The sequence below is a fragment of the Mustelus asterias genome, chromosome 21, assembly GCF_964213995.1.
Source record: "Mustelus asterias chromosome 21, sMusAst1.hap1.1, whole genome shotgun sequence".
In the NCBI taxonomy this organism is placed as follows: domain Eukaryota; kingdom Metazoa; phylum Chordata; class Chondrichthyes; order Carcharhiniformes; family Triakidae; genus Mustelus; species Mustelus asterias.
Window position 1 is genome coordinate 78,052,179 of NC_135821.1, and position 20,118 is coordinate 78,072,296.

Here is a 20,118-nt window from a genome sequence, read left to right on the forward strand (position 1 = left end):
TGTCACTTCGTAATGCCAAATCTGCACAAGACGTTTGGAAAAAACAATTTCCCCGAGACATCCTGATGAACTTGTATTTGGAAATCGCCACATGTACTTCAAATGTCAACTGCAGAAACTGAAACAAAGCTAAGATTGAATTCTGAGCTTGAACACTGAACCAGTGCTGAGAAGCTATGGCAGTGCCATTCTCCAAGAGAAGCCCTCAGTGTCACATACATTTCTCTCAAACATTAAGCATCCATCTTCCTTTCTCTCCACTGTTGCAGTCATTCCCGAGAAACCAGCAGTTGACTTCCTCTATTTTGAGAAATTCCCACACTTCAAGCAACTGATGCTCCGACAACAAACATACTTGACCACTATCTTCCGAAACAAAAGGTCAGGTGCACTTTGTGGGAGTGGTGGATGATTCAGAACATGTCTGTGTCATGTCTAGCTTCTCTCTAAAAGACAAAGGCCTTATCCCAGTTATAAATCTGAAAGAAATGGTCCCTGTTTCTGCAGGATGTAAACTATCAGTGTCACAACTGCATTAAAGCTTGGAGTTTTACATTTTAATTTGGGTCAAGTTAATCCTGCAGGTATTTCTTTCTCATTGTGAGAGTGATTCACTGCAATATCATTGTCGATATTAAACAGTAAAGCCAACTTCAGAGGGAAGTCCAATAATTCACGGACACTTCCATCACGGTGGCACAGTGGTTAACACCGCTGTCTCACAGTGTCAGGGACCCGAGTTCGATTCCCGACTTGGATTACTGTTTGCTCAGAGTCTGCATTTTCTCCCCATTCCCTTGTGGGTTTCCTCCGGTTTCCCCTCACAGTCCGAAAGACGTGCTAGTTAGATGCATTGGCCATGCTAAATTCTCCCTCAGTGTACCCGAACAGGCATCGGAGTGTGGTGACTAGGGGATTTTCACAGTAACTTAGTTGCAGTAAGCCTGCTTGTGACACTAATAAGTAAACTTAAAAAAAGATTTCTCTGTTAAAGAATCGGAGCACCCAAATCTGTTTCACCTGCAGGAGACGTCAAAACTTGGGTCCTTTAAAAATGATGTGGAGATGCCGGCGTTGGACTGGGGTAAACACAGTAAGAAGTTTAACAACACCAGGTTAAAATCCAACAGGTTTATTTGGTAGCAAAAGCCACACAAGCTTTCGGAGCTGCAAGCCCCTTCTTCAGGTGAGTGGGAATTCTGTTCACAAACAGAGCATACTCTGTATGCTGTGTCAACTCATGCTGTTTTGTTTCTTAAAGACTTGATTAGTTGTAAGTATTCGCATTCCAACCATTATTCATGTAAATTGAGTTTGTGTCTTTATATGCTCTGTTTGTGAACAGAATTCCCACTCACCTGAAGAAGGGGCTTGGAGCTCCGAAAGCTTGTGTAGCTTTTGCTACCAAATAAACCTGTTGGACTTTAACCTGGTGTTGTTAAACTTCTTACTCCTTTAAAAATAGCAGGGAGCAAAATTCTGCAAAAGTTAGGGAGGAGATGAGTTTATTTTCCATGACGAAAGTTTTCTTTAATGATCCCAAAAGACGACTATTTTTTAATGGGACATTTCACCAAACACTACCAGTCCAAAGTTACAACGTGGCTTCTTAAGAACCAAGCAAGTCCAACAAAGAAATACAATTCTGCTTCATTTTAATAGCATGGCTGTGAAAACATCAGGGTCAATTCCCTAATGGGAACATGGTTGGGTAACATAGAGACAGCAAACTACCCCTCCCAGTTACTGACAGCTCAATCTGACCAGCTAGTTTTTAATGTGCAGTCACGCGTTTAACGCCGGTGCAAGCCCACATCAGGGAAGCCTGACACAGGAACAGGGATGGAAGTGGGTTGCTAAGGACAGTTATTTTAATCACTTTTCATTTTTCTTAAGGGTTAGAAGGAGAACTCCTGACTGACACTGGGTTTTGGACTATTTTATTGAAATGTGGCCCAAGTGCTCATCATGCCTTCCTCCAGCTAACACAAAGAACTTAGTGTGATAAGATGGCATTATTTCAACATCTATTTCATTCACCATTGATGCTCGTGGTTGATGTTGAGGATATTGTGGTCATGTCCATTTATTCTTTAAGCTAAAGTACTGGATCATAGCATCATCATGAACTGTTCATAGGTTTACATCTGGAAGGTTAACTCACCTGTTTTCCCCACAGCTGCTGACTGGGCCTTCTGGACGTTTCCAATACTTTTGGTCTGATGCAGTTAAGGAGGCAGCTGAAAAGAGATTAACCCAAGAATGAGAACTCAATGCTTCTGGTTGAAACTCCAGGAATATTTCAATCCGTATTTCATAAATAAACTAGCTGAAGATTCTCTGTGAGCTCAAGCAGGGGCTAGATTGGTAAACTTCTCACTTAAAAATCCTTCCAAATTCCTGTGAACAGTACTATATTTTTTCAATTACTGGACAAAATAACGCTAACCCCATGAAATGAGTCCTCGATTTGGTTTTGAATATTTATGCTCCCTGGTTCCGTCGCTGGTATTATTAAACCAAATGAAGACGACAAAAGTTACAGGCCTGATTTTTAACTGGGGCTCAGGCAGATTGTAAATCACTCAGCCCCCAGTAGCATGAGGCTCTGGGAAATTTAAACCCCTGGAGTTCATCTGCATAGGCCCAGTCAGTCTCACACCCCCAACTCTGAGGCTTCTGGGGTGACAATTAGGCTGCCTTTGGAGAATGGACCCTAACACTCTGGGGACCTGGAAGAATACTCCTTCCTGGATCCCTACTGGTTCTCCTTCCCAGGTTGTCCATTGTCCAGGGGCGGCACGGAGGCAGTGGTTAGCACCGCAGTCTCACAGCATCAGGGTCCAAGGTTCCATTCCCGTCTTGGGTCACTGTCTGTGCAGAGTCTGCATGTTCTCCCCATGTCTGCGTGGGTTTTGGACTATTTTATTGAAATATGGCCCAAGTGCTCATCATGCCTTCCTCCAGCTAACACAAAGAACTTAGTGCTCCGGTTTTCTCCCACACTCCGACAGACGTGCTGGTCAGGTGCATTGGCCATGTTAAATTCTCCCTCAGTGTACTCTGACAGGAGTGTGGTGACTGGGGGATTTTCACAGTAACTTCATTGCAGTGTCAATGTAAGCCTACTTGTGACTAATAAATAAACTTCAACATTGAGGAAATCACAATCTGCAGTAAAATCTGAAGTCTGATCCTGATAATATCACCAAGATCTTGTGTTTATTCATTCAAGGATGTGAGCATCACTGGCAAAGTCAGCATTTATTGCACATCCCCGATTGTCCTTGAGAAGTTGGTGGTTTGCCACCTACTGAACACAACTGAATCATTGCTGGGTCCTTTCGAAGACTGTTAAGTGTTAAGCACATTGCTGTCAGTCAAGTTACAGAGAGCCTGTGACCATCAACATCCCGCCAACCCCTGCCCCCGGCTGTTCAGAAGAGCAGATGCGACCCATGGAGACATAGCTAAATCTATGTGGGTTTGTAACAGGAAGTCCTGACTAAAATCCGCCCTTAAATATCAAAGTACATTTACACAGATAAGAAAGGGGCACCAATTTGTAGTTGAACCAACAGTGAACAAATTAACTCAATTACAAAGCCATTCTCAATGAGAAAACAGTGACACATTCATTGTACTTTCCACCACAGAGGTTTAACATTAATAATCTTTTTATTCATTCAGATCATACTACATCCCTCTCCACGCCGATACAATAGCTCCAACATCATTTCCAAGCTCCTTTCTGATGAAGAATGGCACTATTGATTCCCCCACACACACATAATTCTCAAATGCTAAAACGTTAGCTGCAATTGCCCAGATCTCTGAACCTTCCAGTTGTTGTGCTAATTCAGCACAGGCTTCGTGAATATGTATGCAGCAAGCATTTATATTTCTGTAACAAAGAGTCACACAACTACTTTATCCATTATTTCCCACCAATTAGTTCCCATGTGGTGGCTGGATGTTACACAGCAACTGGATAGTTTCAGCTACATTGCACATTTCCAGCACTGAGTGGAACTAAGAATGTCAACATAAAGTTTACAGGATAAATCCCGTCAGGGCAGCAGTAAAACCTTCTGAAACTCTGGTGTGCAGGAACTTTGCTAACAAACCACTCATATCATCATCAACAATCCAAGTGGGCAGCAAACTGTCAAGTAGACACCACCCTGTTCTGAGTGTAGACGGTACAAGTGGTGCTTTTTTCTGTACTGTGGTGAATAGTATTGATGCATTTGACAGGGAGTGAGATAAGTGCATGATGGAAAAAGTTGAAGGATATGTGGATGAGGTGAAATATGGTGGTAAAAATAGATAGCCCCCTTCCATGGAAATGCCTCCCCCAATATGGACCCGCCCCCACCTTGCAACACCCCACCACATAGAGCGTCCCCTGGCACAGCCTGGGCATGACCCTCGACCCCCGGGGGGTTGTGTTCACATGTGTGTCTCTGGCAGGTTCTGCACATCAGGTGCACATCATGGGGGAGATGCAATTGGACAATTTAATGGCGGGGGGGGGGGGGGGGGGGGGAGAGGGGGGGGGGGCGAGGGGGCTATCAGGCGTAAAGACATGGCCTGCCAATGATATTTAAATATACTTTAATGCGGATCCCAACTGAGGCCAAGATATTGTGTGATTTCAAGGAGAGATTAGATGTAGCTCTTGGGGCTAAAGAGATCAAGGGATATGGGTGAGGAAGGGGTGATCAGGATATCGAAACAAAAACAGAAAATGCTGGAAACTCCCAGCCTTGGGTCACCGTCTGTGTGGAGTTTGCACTTTCTTCCCTGTGTCTGCATGGGTTTCCTCCTGGTGCTCCGGTTTCTTCCCACAGTCCAAAGATGTGTGGTTTAGGGGGATTAGCTACGGAGTGAGATTACAGGGATAGGGTGGGGGAGAGGGCCTGGGTAAGATTCTCTGTTGGAGAGTTGGTGCAGACTCAATGGGCTGAATGGTCTCTTCTGCATTGTTGGAATTCTATGATTCTATGAGAATTGATATTCCATTGGTACATTGTGCCTCACTGGTTAATGCAGCTTATTTTCCCTTCAATCTTGAAAGGCAAAACAAATTTGCTGCTTTTTATTTTACGATTATTGAACTCAGAAACTGCTGCCTCCTTTGGCTTTGTGCTGAATTATAATTTCTTCCCCTGAGCTTATTCATTGAATCCGAATCCCAGTTACGTTTCTAATGACAGCAAAGAGCAGACAGAGCAATTAGCCTTTACACCAAAAATCTAAAATTGAATCAGGCTATGCAGCCAGAGTGGTTTAAAATCTTCGCTTTGTCCAGTTAACACTGTGATGCAGTGAGTGTGAAACAGACGCAGCAAGAGCTTACTTCTTTGAGGTGATCTCACATACGTTTGCCAGAATTAGATCTTCCAACTTTACTCTTGAAAGATACAACATGGTTTGTTCATTGATATGAAAATCCAGCAGCTTCATTATCAGTATGAGGGGTGTAGATCAGTGAGATAGTCAATACCATTTCCCAAAGGCTGGGGAGTCTAAAACTAGAGGGCAGAGGTTTAAGGTGAGAGGGGAGAGATACAAAAGGGTCCAGAGGGGCAATTTTTTCAGAGGGTGGTGAGTGTCTGGAACAAGCTGCCAGAGGTAGTAGTAGAGGCGGGTACAATTTTGTCTTTTACAAAGCATATCGACAGTTACAGGGGTACGATGGGTATAGAGGGACATGGGTCAAATGCAGGCAATTGGGACTAGCTTAGTGGTTAAAATAAAAGGGAGGCATGGACAAGCTGGACTGAAGGGCCTGTTTCCATGCTGTAAACCTCTATGACTCTAAGTGTGGGGGATATCACAATCTCTTCACTTCTCTTCCCACAATCGGACAGTCCGAGACTCAGTTGCTTAAATGGTCTCAGTCAATGTTGCTGTCCACCTGACCAAGAGGAAATGGTTTGCAAAGAGAGCCTCTTTGGAGATTTTTACTCCATGCAGGCGTGATCTCAGCTCATGAACGATTGTGCTCAGCCGAACCGCTGAATCAAATAAATGTGAATGTAAGTAAGAGCTGAAGCCTGAAGTGCCGTCCTGTGGGAGTCTGTGCGCTGTTACAGCTGTCCACCACAACTACCTCTTCGTTGCAATTGTCCTGGAGTTGCAATGCACTGTCACATACCATTACAGTCAGGGTGTCTGCGTGCAATATACAAGTGCACAAAGCAAGGTGAGATGGTTGGGTTTGCAATTGCCTGGAAGCAACTCCCAGAGAAAGGTGGCTGCGTTTTCCTCTCAGCCTCATGAGCATAAGCTCTCTGATTATTGGGCCGGAAAGCCAACTTGAAAGTGGTGTGGTGAGGGGAGCCAGTGTGCAGTGTGTTAACCGCATGGTTTTAGCGATCAGCAGTTGCAGAAAGCAGGTGCTATTTTGAGCTTACCTGGAAGGGGAATCAAAGGTTGCTGCAGGATTTAAAATCCACAAACAGGAGACAAACACTGTGACGTGGAAATCTAAATTCCACCGTGCTCACAACAAATATCAATATATCTGGAAAGATTGCAGGAAGCCCGATGAAGCCTGTCTTAGACAAGGCCACGACAGAGAAGTCAGCAGAGCCTTCTACAGGAGTGAGTGATGCAGACCAGGGAGAACAGGAGGGTGTGGCCAGCTGTATTAATGTTAGCTCCATCACAGCGTGCAGATGGAGACAGTATCTAAAAATGTCTGATGAACTTACCAGGTCAGTTAATATAGAAAAGCCATCACAGGCTTCAATCAATACAGTCAACTAATCATACCTGACATTTACAATTACCTCTATTCACAGAGCCTTCCAAGTACTTTCAAACATTACCATGAATTGCCTGTGACATTAGATGCATTGAAGTCCCCTTAGCCTTCACCGTCAGTTACATCCTTTTCTCTATTCAACCCAAAAGAACCTTTCTACCTAACGCCTACAATAACTACATTTCAGAACTACTAATTTGCCTGTGAAGTGCTTTGTGTTAGAATACCAGATCAGAAACCCCCAGTTACATTATGAAGCCAGACTAGACACCAACAATTTGCTATTTTGGCATTAATATAAGGATAAGATGTTTCATCCAGACACAATTCTATTGACAAACAAACTGTATTTAACAGTTTAACTAGAACAAATGAATTAGCTTGGCTTTTAACAATTGAACAATAGGTAAACATGACAAGATACAATTCTTAACTGTTAACCTATTGCAATGAATTCCAATTCAAGCAATATTCTCCTTGTAGCCTTCAACTCCCTCTTTAAAATAAGTTAGCAAAACACATGCATACTTGCTGTGACTTAGGTTACCAGTCTGAAGCTTTCAGAGAGGCCTTTACAGAGACAGCGAAAGAGAGACAGCCACTGCTTTCTTCTGACCGCCCAGGCAGCAACTGCTTGCATTTTAAAATGAAACTGTAACTCTTTCTTTCCTGCAAGGTTAGCTCCTCCCATTAACCACATGACTCTGTATACCTAGTCTGAAATCCCAGGAGAACCTAAATAAACAAAAGGTCTATTAACTCTAAAAGGAAACACATTCCTAGGGGCGGCACGGTAGCACAGTGGTTAGCACTGCTGCTTCACAGCTCCAGGGTCCCGGGTTCGGGTCCCGGGTTCGATTCCCGGCTCGGGTCACTGTCTGTGTGGAGTTTGCACATTCTCCTCGTGTCTGTGTGGGTTTCCTCCGAGTGCTCCGGTTTCCTCCCACAGTCCAAAGATGTGTGGGTTAGGTTGATTGGCCAGGTTAAAAATTGTCCCTTAGAGTCCTGAGATGCGTAGGTTAGAGGGATTAGCGGGTAAATATGTGGGGGTAGGGCCTGGGTGGGATTGTGGTTGGCGCAGACTCGATGGGCAGAATGGCCTCCTTCTGCACTGTAGGGTTTCTATGATAAAGTCAGTTATTAGCCTGCATTCTTAGTATTTGCTGCATATTACCCCAGACAAATCGACTCCTGTAATTAAACACAGCCTCTTAAAGAAGCCCCACCTTAAACACAAAATATATCAAAATAGCACACAGCAGCATTACATTTGGGACTTCCCGAATTTGTGAAAAATGCTTCAAACATACAATTTCCTCTTTGAATATCACAAGTGCACCTGTTCACACGCACATTTACTTGTTGAAATCAGTGAAATTGGCAATTCTCACTCTGTGCTTTGCTTATGGGAAAAGGCAACATTGACAAGAGCATGACCCCAAACTATAGGTTTCAAACATTGGATTAAAGCTTTCAAATCTAGGGATGGGAGACCATGAAGGCTCTGGAGAATGGCGTGGTACTGTCAGCTTAAGAGTTGTTACGAATTATTGCATCTCTTCCCTCTCATCCTATTCTCCCATTCACTGATTTCCAGTAAAGCTTAGAATTAAGCCTTTGACCAGGTTATTCTCTCTAATGAAAGCTCAAATGTAAAATCTGCTTATAATGACACAAATATAAACTGTATTCCCCCTACATGTACAGCAGGAACGATTCAGCATAGGGCAGGCAGCACATGCTAAAGGAGGCTGGTTGGCTGATGGGACAGTTCTTCAAAGAGAGTCTGGAATAGTCAATGCAGAATAGCACAGGAGACCATTCAGCCCATTGCGACTGTGCTAGTTCTCTGAAGGAGCAATTCACCCACCTTAACCCCGTAACCCTGCACATTGTTCCTGATCAGATAACAATCCCATTTCTCCTGAAAACTTCAATTGAATCTGCCTCGACCACACTCTCTACAGATCCTAACCAATCGCTGTGTGAATCTGTCTCCACTATACTGTCAGGCAGTGCATTCCAACCCTAACCACTCGCTGTGTTAGTCCTCCTGTCTCTTGCTTCTTTTGCCAATTACTTTAATTAAATCCATGTTCTCTCGTTCTCAATGTTTCCACCAATGAGATGTGTTTTTCCCTCTCTAATCTGTCCAGAACCCTCATGATTTAGAATACCTCTTTCAAACCACTATCATCATCCTGGGGGTTACCAGTGACCAGTTGACCAGAAACTGAACTGGACTAGCCATATAAACACTGTGACCATGAGAGCAGGTCAGAGGCTGAGAATCCTGTGGTGAGTAACTCACCTCCTGACTCCCCAAAGCCTGTCCACCATCTACATGGCACAAGTCAGGAGTGTGATGGAAGACTCCCCACTTGCCTGGATGAGCGCAGCTCCAACAACACCATCCAGGTCAAAGCAATCCGCATGATTGGTACCCCTTCCACAAACATTCATTCCCTCCACCATGAACAAACAGTGGCAGCCGTGTGTACCATCTACAAGATGCATCGTTGGAATTAGCCAAGGCTCCTTAGGCAGCATCATCCAAACCCATAACCACCACCATTGAGAAGGACAAGAGCAGCAGATACCTGGGAACACCACCACCTGGAGGTTCCCCTCCAAGTCAGTCAACATCCTGACTTGGAAATATATCACTGTACCTTCGCTGTCACTGGGTCAAAATCCTGGAATTCCCTCTCTAACAGCACTGTGGGTGTACCTACACCTCAGGGACTGCAGCGGTTCAAGGAGGCAGCTCACCACCACTTTGTCAAGGGCAACTAGGGATGTGCAATGAATGCTGGTCTAGCCAGCGATGTACACAGCCCATAAATAAATGTGAAAAAATCTCCTCAACCTTTTTTCAAGAACAACAGTCTGAACTTCTCCAATCTATTTATGAAACTGAAGTTCCTCAGGCCTGGAATCATCCTCATCAATCTTTTCCGCTCTGTCTGGGTGCAACTTCCCTGCAGGCACACTGGGCGTGGGAGTGAGTGTGAAAACAGTGTTCTACCCGCCGGCTGCAATGGAGGGTTTTTATGTCACATCGATTGCTTCCTGGCACATTAATTATACACACGGGAACATTTACTGGGGGTGTGGCCTCTGATGTGCCCGCCCCTCCATCAGCTCACCGCCTCCTCACTCCAGCAGTGCAGTCGCGCAGCGTTCTCAATGCCCAGGGCTGCTCCTCTGAAAGACACACTTCCAAAACCCAGAAAGACCCAAAATTCAGTGGTGCCTCACGAGAGCCCCTGCTGGGTGCAACCGCATTGACCTTTAACCCTCACTGCCCGCAGGACATCCAGCAAGTGACCAACCAGCTTGAGAGGCAGTGGCAGCGGTGGGCAGTGCCAACATGGTGCAGAAGGAGGACGAATGATCTCATCCGCGCCATGAGGGTAAGTCAACTATCACATCGCACACCCACCCAGCCCCTCGCACACCCGCCCAGCCCCTCGCACACCCGCCCAGCCCCTCGCACACTCGCCCAGCCCCTCGCACACTCGCCCAGCCCCTCGCACACTCACATGGCTCTCACTCACGGTCAGTTTAAGGGACATCACCATTCATCCTCTCACAAACCCTCACATTTCCATCTGGCTTCACGTCCTCTGGAGATCACATCCCCTTCCTGTCCATGGCTCCACTCACTGCCCACACACACACCAACCATCTTTATCATCTGCCTTGGCATGCGTCCTGCTCACACGCATGCCCAAAGAGTGGCACCCAGAAGTGGGCACAATACCCCAGCCAAGCTTTCTACGGGTTTATTGTAACTCTATGTCCTTATTGATAAAGCCCAGGATGCTGTATGTTTTATTAACTGTTACCTTCAATGATTATTGTATGTATAGACCCAGGTCCCTCTGCTCCTGCACCCCCTTTTTAGAATTGCACCTTTTATTCTTTATTGGTCCTCTGTATTCTTCCTACAAACACTGACAAGTGGCCAGCGTGGTCGAAACAAGTAAACCTGGTGTGTGTGCTGGAAAGAGGGCGGCTCAGAGCTCTGGAGTTATATTCCAGCTTTACATTGAATGAGGAGCAGGAGGAGGCCACTCGGCCCCTCGACCTGCTCCACCATTCAATAAGATTACGGCTGATCTGATTTTATCGTCAGCTCCACATGCCCACTTAACTCTGATGTTCTCTGAGCGCAGAAAGAGGAGAATCTTCCAGCTGGCGGGATTCTCCAGTCCCGCTGCAGTGAATGGAAATTTTGCTGAGTGCCAAATTCTCCGTCCTTGCTTGCAGCAGTGGCAGAGCGTGAACGACCAGCAAGAACAAATAACAAAAGACCAGTACAGCACAGGAACAGGTCCTTCGACCCTCCAAACCTGCGCTGATCATGATGTCTGTCTAAACTAAAATCGGATGCACTTACAGAGTCCGTATCCTTCCATTCCCATCCTATTCATGTATTCATCTAGTTGTCTCTTAAATGCCGCTGTCGTACCCGCTCCCACCCCCTCCCCGGGCAGCGCGTTCCAGACATTCACCACCCTCTGTGTAAAAAGCTTGCCTCGCACATCTCCTCTAAACCTTAAACCTATGTCTCCTAGCACTTGTCCTTTCTACCCTAGGAAAGAGCATCTGACTATCCACTCTGTCCATGCTTCTCATAATCTTGTAAACCTCTATCAGGTCACCCCTCAATCTCCATCGTTCAGGTGAGAACAAACCGAGTTATCCGACCTCTCCTCATAGCTAATACCCTGCAGACCAGGCAACATCCTGGTAAACCTCTTCTGTACCCTCTCCAAAGCATGCACATCCTTCTGGTAGTGTGACGACCAGAATGTACACAATATTTTGAGGCCTAGCGAAGGTTCTGTACAGCTGCAGCATGACTTGCCAATTTTTATACTCAATGGCCCGACCAATGAAGGCAAGCATGCCGTATGCCTTCCTGACTCCCTTATCCACCTGCGTTGCCACTTTCGGTGATTGGTGGACATGTACGCTCAGATCTCTCTGCCTGTCAATGGTCTGAAGGGTTCTACCATTTACTGTATAATTCCTAGATGCATTATCTCACACTTGTCCAGATTCTCCGCCCAAGTCTCCAACCGGTCTATATTTTGCTGTATCCTGTGATAATTCTCTTCATTATCCGCAACTCCACCAATTTTTATGTCGTTGCGAACTTACTAATCAGACCAGCTACCCTTTCCTCCAAATCATTTATATATAACAAAGGTCCCAGAATTGATCCCTGTGGAACACCGTTAGTCACAGCCTTCCATTCAGAAAAGCCCCCCCCTACTGCTACCCTCTGTCTTCTATGGCCAACACAGTAAGAAGTCTCCCAACACCAGGTTAAAGTCCAACAGGTTTTTTTGATAGCAAAAGCCATTAGCTTTCGGAGCGCTGCTCCTTCATCAGGCAAGTGGGAGTTCTGTTCACAAACAGGTCATATAAAGACACAAACTCAATTCACAAAATAATGGTTGGAATGCGAGTCTTTGCAGGTAATCAAGTCTTAAAGGTACAGACAATGTGAGTGGAGAGAGCATTAAGCACAGGTTAAAGAGATGTGTATTGTCTCCAGACAGGACAGTTAGTGAGATTTTGCAAGCCCAGGCAAGTCGTGGGGTTACAGATAGTGTGACATGAACCCAAGATCCCGGTTGAGGCCGTCCTCATGTGTGCGCAACTTGGCTATCAGTCTCTGCTCAGCGACTCTGCGCTGTCGTGTGTCGTGAAGGCCGCCTTGGAGAACGCTTACCCAAAGATCAGAGGCCGAATGCCCGTGACCGCTGAAGCGTTCCCCAACAGGAAGAGAACACTCTTGCCTGGTGATTGTCGAGCGATGTTCATTCATCCGTTGTCATAGCGTCTGCATGGTCTTCCCCCATGTACCATGCCTCGGGACATCCTTTCCTGCAGCGTATCAGGTAGACAACGTTGGCCGAGTTGCAAGATTATGTACTGTGTACCTGGTGGATGGTGTTCTCACGTGAGATGATGGCACCGTGTCGATGATCCGGCACGTCTTGCAGAGGTTGCTGTGGCAGGGTTGTGTGGTGTCATGGTCACTGTTCTCCTGACGGCTGGGTAGTTTGCTGCAGACAATGGTCTGTTTGAGGTTGTGCGGTTGTTTGAAGGCAAGAAGTGGGGGTGAGGGGATGGCCTTGGCGAGATGTTCGTCTTCATCAATGACATGTTGAAGGCTGCGGAGAAGATGTCGTAGCTTCTCCGCTCCGGGGAAGTACTGGACGACGAAGGGTACTCTGTCCGCCGTGTCCCATGTTTGTCTTCTGAGGAAGACAGTGCGGTTTTTCGCTGTGGCGCGTCGGAACTGTTGATCGATGAGTCGAGCACCATATCCTGTTCTTATGAGGGCATCTTTCAGCATCTGGAGGTATCTGTTGAGATCCTCCTCCTCCGAGCAGATCCTGTGTATACGGAGGGCTTGTCCGTAGGGGATGGCTTCTTTAACGTGTTTAGGGTGGAAGCTGGAGAAGTGGAGCATCGTGAGGTTATCCGTGGGCTTGCGGTACAATGAAGTGCTGGGGTGACCGTCCTTGATGGAGATGCACGTGTCCAAGAATGCAACCGATTCCGGAGAGTAGTCTATGGTGAGTCTGATGGTGGGATGGAACTTGTTGATGTCATCATAGAGTTGTTTCAGTGGTAGTTCACCATGAGTCCAAAGGAAGAAAATGTCATCGATGTATCTAGTGTATAGCATCGGTTGAAGGTCCTGTGCGGTGAAGAAGTCTTGTTTGAACCTGTGCATGAAGATGTTGGCATATTGAGGTGCGAATTTGGTCCGCATGGCTGTTCCGTGTGTCTGGATGAAGAACTGGTTGTTGAAGGTGAAGACATTGTGGTCCAGGATGAAGTGGATGAGTTGTAAAATTGCATCTGGAAACTGGCAGTTGTCGGTATTGAGTACTGAGGTAGTTGCAGCAATGCCATCATCGTGGGGGATGCTGGTGTAGAGTGCCGAGACATCCATTGTGACGAGGAGCGCTCCTGGTTCAACTGCTCCATGTGTGCTGAGTATCTGTCGGAAGTCCATGGTGTCACGACAAAAGCTGGGGGTTCTTTGTACAATGGGTTTCAGGATGCCCTCGATGTAGCCGGAGAGGTTCTTGCACAGGGTCCCATTGCCCGATACGATGGGATGGCCGGGTGTGTTTGCCTTGTGTATCTTCGGGAGACGTCTTACTGTGTTTACCCCAGTCCAATGCCGGCATCTCCACATCATGACTTCTAAGGATGAGATGTGAAGGCATAGGACCCTTAAAAGGTGAAGGGGGAAAAGTTTGTGCGGAACCGTTAGAAATGGCGGAGCTGCTTAATGAATACTTTACCTCGGTATTCACGGTGGAAAGGGATCTGGGTGGTTGTACTGCTGGTTTGCGGTGGACAGAAAGGATCGAGCATGTGGACATAAAGAAAGAGGATGTGTTGGAACTATTGAATGGCATCAAGGTTGGTAAGTCGCCGGGACCGGATGGGATGTACCCCAGGTTACTGTGGGAGGCGAGGGAGGAGATTGCGGAGCCTTTGGCGATGATCTTTGCATCGTCGATGGAGACGGGAGAGGTTCCGGAGGATTGGAGGATTGCAGATGTGGTCCCTATATTCAAGAAAGGGAACAGGGACAGCCCGGGAAATTACCGACCGGTGAGTCTAACCTCAGTGGTTGGTAAGTTGATGGAGAGGATCCTGAGAGACAGGATTTATGATCATCTAGAGAAGTTTAGTATGATCAAAAGTAGTCAGCACGGCTTTGTCAAGGGCAGGTCGAGCCTTACGAACCTGGTTGAGTTCTTTGAAAATGTGACCAAACACATTGATGAAGGAAGAGCGGTGGATGTGGTCTATATGGACTTCAGCAAGGCGTTCGATAAGGTCCCCCATGCAAGACTTCTTCAGAAAGTGAGAGGGCATGGGATCCAAGGGGCTGTTGCCTTGTGGATCCAGAACTGGCTTGCCTACAGAAGGCAGAGAGTGGCTGTGGAGGGGTCTTTCTCTGCATGGAGGTCAGTGACCAGTGGAGTGCCCCAGGGATCTGTTCTGGGACCCTTGCTGTTTGTCATTTTCATAAATGACCTGGATGAGGAAGTGGAGGGATGGGTTGGTAAGTTTGCTGACGACACCAAGGTAGGTGGTGTTGTGGATAGTTTGGAGGGATGTCAGAAGTTGCAGCGAGACATAGATAGAATGCAAGACTGGGCGGAGAAGTGGCAGATGGACTTCAACCCGGATAAGTGTGTGGTGATCCATTTTGGCAGATCCAATGGGATGAAGCAGCAGTATAATATGAAGGGTACCATTCTTAGCAGTGTAGAGGATCAGAAGGACCTTGGGGTCCGGGTCCATAGGACTCTTAAATCGGCCTCGCAGGTGGAGGATGCGGTCAAGAAGGCGTACGGCGTACTGGCCTTCATTAATCGAGGGATTGAGTTTAGGAGTCGGGAGATAATGCTGCAGCTTTATAGGACCCTGGTTAGACCCCACTTGGAGTACTGCGTGCAGTTCTGGTCACCTCATTACAGGAAAGATGTTGAAGCCATTGAAAGGGTGCAGAGGAGATTTACAAGGATGTTGCCTGGATTGGGGGGCATGCCTTATGAGGATAGGTTGAGGGAGCTTGGTCTCTTCTCCCTGGAGTGACGAAGGATGAGAGGTGACCTGATAGAGGTTTACAAGATGTTGAGAGGTCTGGATAGGGTAGACTCTCAGAGGCTATTTCCAAGGGCTGAAATGGTTGCTCCGAGAGGACACAGGTTTAAGGTGCTGGGGGGTAGGTACAGAGGAGATGTCAGGGGTAAGTTTTTCACTCAGAGGGTGGTGGGTGAGTGGAATCGGCTGACGTCGGTGGTGGTGGAGGCAAACTCGTTGGGGTCTTTTAAGAGACTTCTGGATGAGTACATGGGATTTAATGGGATTGAGGGCTATAGATAGGCCTAGAGGTGGGGATGTGATCGGCGCAACTTGTGGGCCGAAGGGCCTGTTTGTGCTGTGGCTTTCTATGTTCTATGGCCAAGCCAGTTCTGAATCCACCTTGCCAGCTGTCCTCTGATCCTGTGTGACTGTACCAGTCTACCATGAGGTACCTTGTCAAAGGCCTTACTGAAGTCCATGTAGACAACATCCACTGCCTTTCCCTCATCTATCATCTTCGTCATTTCCTCAAAAAACTAGATCAAGTTAGTGAGGCACGAACTCCCCTTCACAAAACCATGCTATCACGAATAAGTCCATTTCTTTCCAAATGTGAGTAAATCCTGTCCCTAAGAATCTTTTCCAATAATTTCCCTACCACCGTAAGGCTCACCGGCCTATAATTTGTAAGATTGCACCCAAACTGTTTCACAGCATTGAGAAAAGTGCAATAGATTGTCAGGCTCAGTCAGTCCACTGACAGACACTGACATGAGCGACAGACCAAAACTGGCCACAGCTGGATAGAGTATGCAGCAATTCATTGTAAATTGATAAAAATACATTCCCTGAAGTGAGGGGGAAAAGATTCTGTGAAATGAATCCTATTCTTAGAGACGCAATGCAAATATACACCACACACTCGGCCGCTGAAGCAGAAACAAAACACGGATGCTGGAAATCTGAAATGAAGCAGAAAGTACTGGAAATATTATCAGCAAATCTGGCCGCATCTGTGGAGATGGAATAATAGAATCCAACAGTGCAGGAGGCCATTTAGCCCATCGAGTCTGCATCGACCCCAATCCCATGCAGGCCCTATCCCCATTGATTTACCCTAGCTAGTGCCCCTGACACTAAGGGGCAATTTATCATGGCCAATCTACCTAACCCGCACATCTTTGCACTGTGGGAGGAAACCGGAGCACCCGGAGGAAACCCACGCAGACACGGGGAGAACGTGCGGACTCCGCACAGTCACCCAAGCCGGGAATCGAACCCGGATCCCTGGCACTGTGAGGCAGCAGTGCTAATCATTGTGCCACCATGCCACGCTTAACGAGGAGGATTTTTAGCTGGCGCTCACCGCAGCTGAAAATGGTGACATCAGTGGCACGGTGGCACAGTGGTTAGCACTGCTGCCTCACAGCGCCAGGGACCCGGGTTCGATTCCAGCCTTGGGTGATTGTCTGTGTGGAGTTTGCACGTTCTTCCCGTGTCTGCATGGGTTTCCTCCGGGTGCTCCGGTTTCCACCCACAGTCCAAAGATGTGCGGGTTAGGTTGATTGGCCATGCTAAGCACGGTAGCACAGTGGTTAGCACTGCTGCTTCACAGCTCCAGGGTCCCGGGTTCGATTCCCGGCTCGGGTTACTGTCTGTGTGGAGTTTGCACATTCTCCTCGTGTCTGCGTGGGTTTCCTCCGGGTGCTCCGGTTTCCTCCCACAGTCCAAAGATGTGCGGGTTAGGTTGATTGGCCAGGTTAAAAATTGCCCCTTAAGAATCCTGGGATGCGTAGGTTAGAGGGATTAGTGGGTAAATATGTGGGGATAGGGCCTGGGTGGGATTGTGGTCGGTGCAGACTTGATGGGCCGAATGGCCTCCTTCTGCACTGTAGGGTTTCAATGATTTCTTTCCATGATAAATTGCCCCTTCGTGTCAGAGGAACTAGGAGGGTAAATACTGGGGTTAAGGGGATAGAGCCTGGGTGGGATTGTTGTCAGTGCAGACTCAATGGACCGAGTGGCCTCCTTCCGCACTGTGGGGATTCTATGATTCTGTGAAATCCTGCAATACTGCGGGAATGAGAATCTTGACGGAGAGATCTCGTTCTGAGATTTTCCCCTCACCTCGCGGGTGATGCAACAAGGTTCCCACCCTTTTGGGAACCTCATTTAAACGCATTTAAATAAATGTACATCATGGCCTGATGCTTCTGTGGGGGGGTCACCCTTTTGTGTGGAGTGGTTGGAGAGGATTTTCTTTCTAACGCACATCAGGATTCACTCCGCCAGAGTGGTGGTGCGTACATGCACAGAGTGCCAGAGAATCCGCAGAGAAAACTCAGCTCTGTCGCTGGAGAGATACACACCAGTTTTCTCACCCAAACCAACACTCTGACAAATTACCGGAAGATTCCGCCCAATGTTTCATGTAGAATATGACTGGAAACATTAACTGATTCTCTTTCCACAGATGCTGCTGTTCATTTCCAGCATTTTCTGTTTTTATTTCAAACTTTTGATTCCTCTCTGATCTCGTGGGGAAGACATTTTTCACATCTGGGCAGAAATATGAAACAGCTTGCACAAGTTCCAACCTTCCTGTTTTTGTCAATAATTACCCGACAGTCTCTTGAAGCATTCGAGTGATCTACAAATTAATCGCCTTTCTTCTATTGAACTCTCTGTAGCTTTCCATTGCCTCTCATAAAAGCTCGATTGCAAACACTGATGATGTGCACTGGGGGAGACACTCTGCTATTTGGCTGTTTGTCTCTGATATCCTCGAAAGCAATGTCAAGGATATAATTCCTCAGCCGCAGCCTCAGTTCACATACTTTATTCACTGGGAGCTTTGTCTTTCCTGTAAACCGCTCAGTGCCATCACGTATAATAAAAGATATAAACACTTCATTTTGTGAGAATCATAGAATCCCTACAGAGCAGAAGGAGGCTATTTGGCCCATTGAGTCTGCACTGACCCTCTGAAGAGCATCCTATCAAGTCTCGACCATTGTTAATCCACCTAACCTGCACACTAAGGGGCAATTTAGCATGGCCAATCCACCTAACCTGCACACTAAGGGGCAATTTAGCATGGCCAATCCACCTAACCTGCACAACTTTGGACTGTGGGAGGAAACTGGAGCACCCGGAGGAAACCCATGCAGACATGGGGAGAACGTGCAGACTCCACACAAAATACATCATAGAAGGAGTCGGTGCAGACTTGATGGGCTGAATGGCCTCCTTCTGCACTGTAGGGTTCTAGGATTCTATGAAATTTCAGAAATATTCCATAGTAAAACATTGATATTCAGTCCACAAACTACACTGCTGCATCCCACAGTATAACATCAGTATAACTTGCTGACTGAATATTACAAGATGAGGGGTTGACCATAAGAACATAAGAAATAGGAGCAGGAGTAGGCCATCTAGCCCCTAGAGCCTGCCCCGCCATTCTATAAGATCATGGCTGATCTGAAGTGGGTCAGTTCCACTTACCCGCCTGATCCCTATAACCCCTAATTCCCTTACCGATCAGGAATCCATCTATCCGTGATTTAAACATATTCAACGAGGTAGCCTCCACCACTTCAGTGGGCAGAGAATTCCAGAGATTCACCACCCTCTGAGAGAAGAAGTTCCTCCTCAACTCAGTCCTAAACTGACCCCCCTTTATTTTGAGGCTGTGCCCTCTAGTTCTAGTTTCCTTTCTAAGTGGAAAGAATCTCTCCACCTCTACCCTATCCAGCCCCTTCATTATCTTATAGGTCTCTATAAGATCCCCCCTCAGCCTTCTAAATTCCAGCGAGCACAAACCCAATCTGCTCAGTCTCTCCTCATAATCAACACCCCTCATCTCTGGTATCAACCTGGTGAACCTTCTCTGCACTCCCTCCAAGGCCAATATATCCTTCCGCAAATAAGGGGACCAATACTGCACACAGTATTCCAGCTGCGGCCTCACCAATGCCCTGTACAGATGCAGCAAGACATCTCTGCTTTTATATTCTATCCCCCTTGCGATATAGGCCAACATCCCATTTGCCTTCTTGATCACCTGTTGCACCTGCAGACTGGGTTTTTGCATCTCATGCACAAGGACCCCCAGTGAAGTGCTGCCAAAATGTTCAATGTTAAAAGTGCAGCATCCGCCAACTATTCTTCTGCAGGTGCTTTCACAGATTGCCTTTTCCTGCAGCTACAGCCCAGGAGAAGTGGCCCATGTTTGCTGGACTCCTTTGAATCTTTAACTCAAGTGTTAGTCTCTCTGGGCTCTGTGAGTTGTGTCAAATCACTTATATAGAAATTGCAGCACAAAAGTAGGCCATTTGGCCCCACCAGTCTCTGCTGGCAATTGAATGTGAACAGTCAGACTGGCTCCCTGCGTGTGTTTTGGTAATGTTACCAGCCGGCACATTTGTAAACCAGTTTCTGTGGCTCTACAAAGCTGTTGATTCCCTGAACTTTTGAGCTATCATTATTACTGTGGCAGACCCCATGAACCACCTCCTGTGAGCGTCACTATTGCAAACTGAAAAATGGTAAATGTACATTTAATAGGTTCATTACTCCCTCGGATGACAGAAAAATCTTATAAACCAGCGTGAGAGAGCCCCTTCTGCCGCAGCTCCAATCGAGCATTTCAAAGACTTCAGAAATAAAACCTTCAATTTACATATCGTAGAGTGGCC

General features: G+C 46.8%; 1 protein-coding gene across 9 annotated transcripts in view; it reads right to left on the reverse strand.

Annotated features, from left to right (window-relative positions):
* LOC144509438 (proto-oncogene tyrosine-protein kinase Yrk-like) overlaps positions 1 to 20,118 on the reverse strand; it is a 315,669-nt gene that overhangs the window by 248,070 nt on the left and 47,481 nt on the right. For all 9 annotated transcript variants that reach the window (XM_078238329.1, XM_078238330.1, XM_078238325.1 and 6 more), the window contains one exon: positions 2,165 to 2,240. The gene's annotated coding sequence lies outside the window, so the exon portion shown is untranslated. The remainder of the gene's footprint in view (positions 1 to 2,164; positions 2,241 to 20,118) is intronic.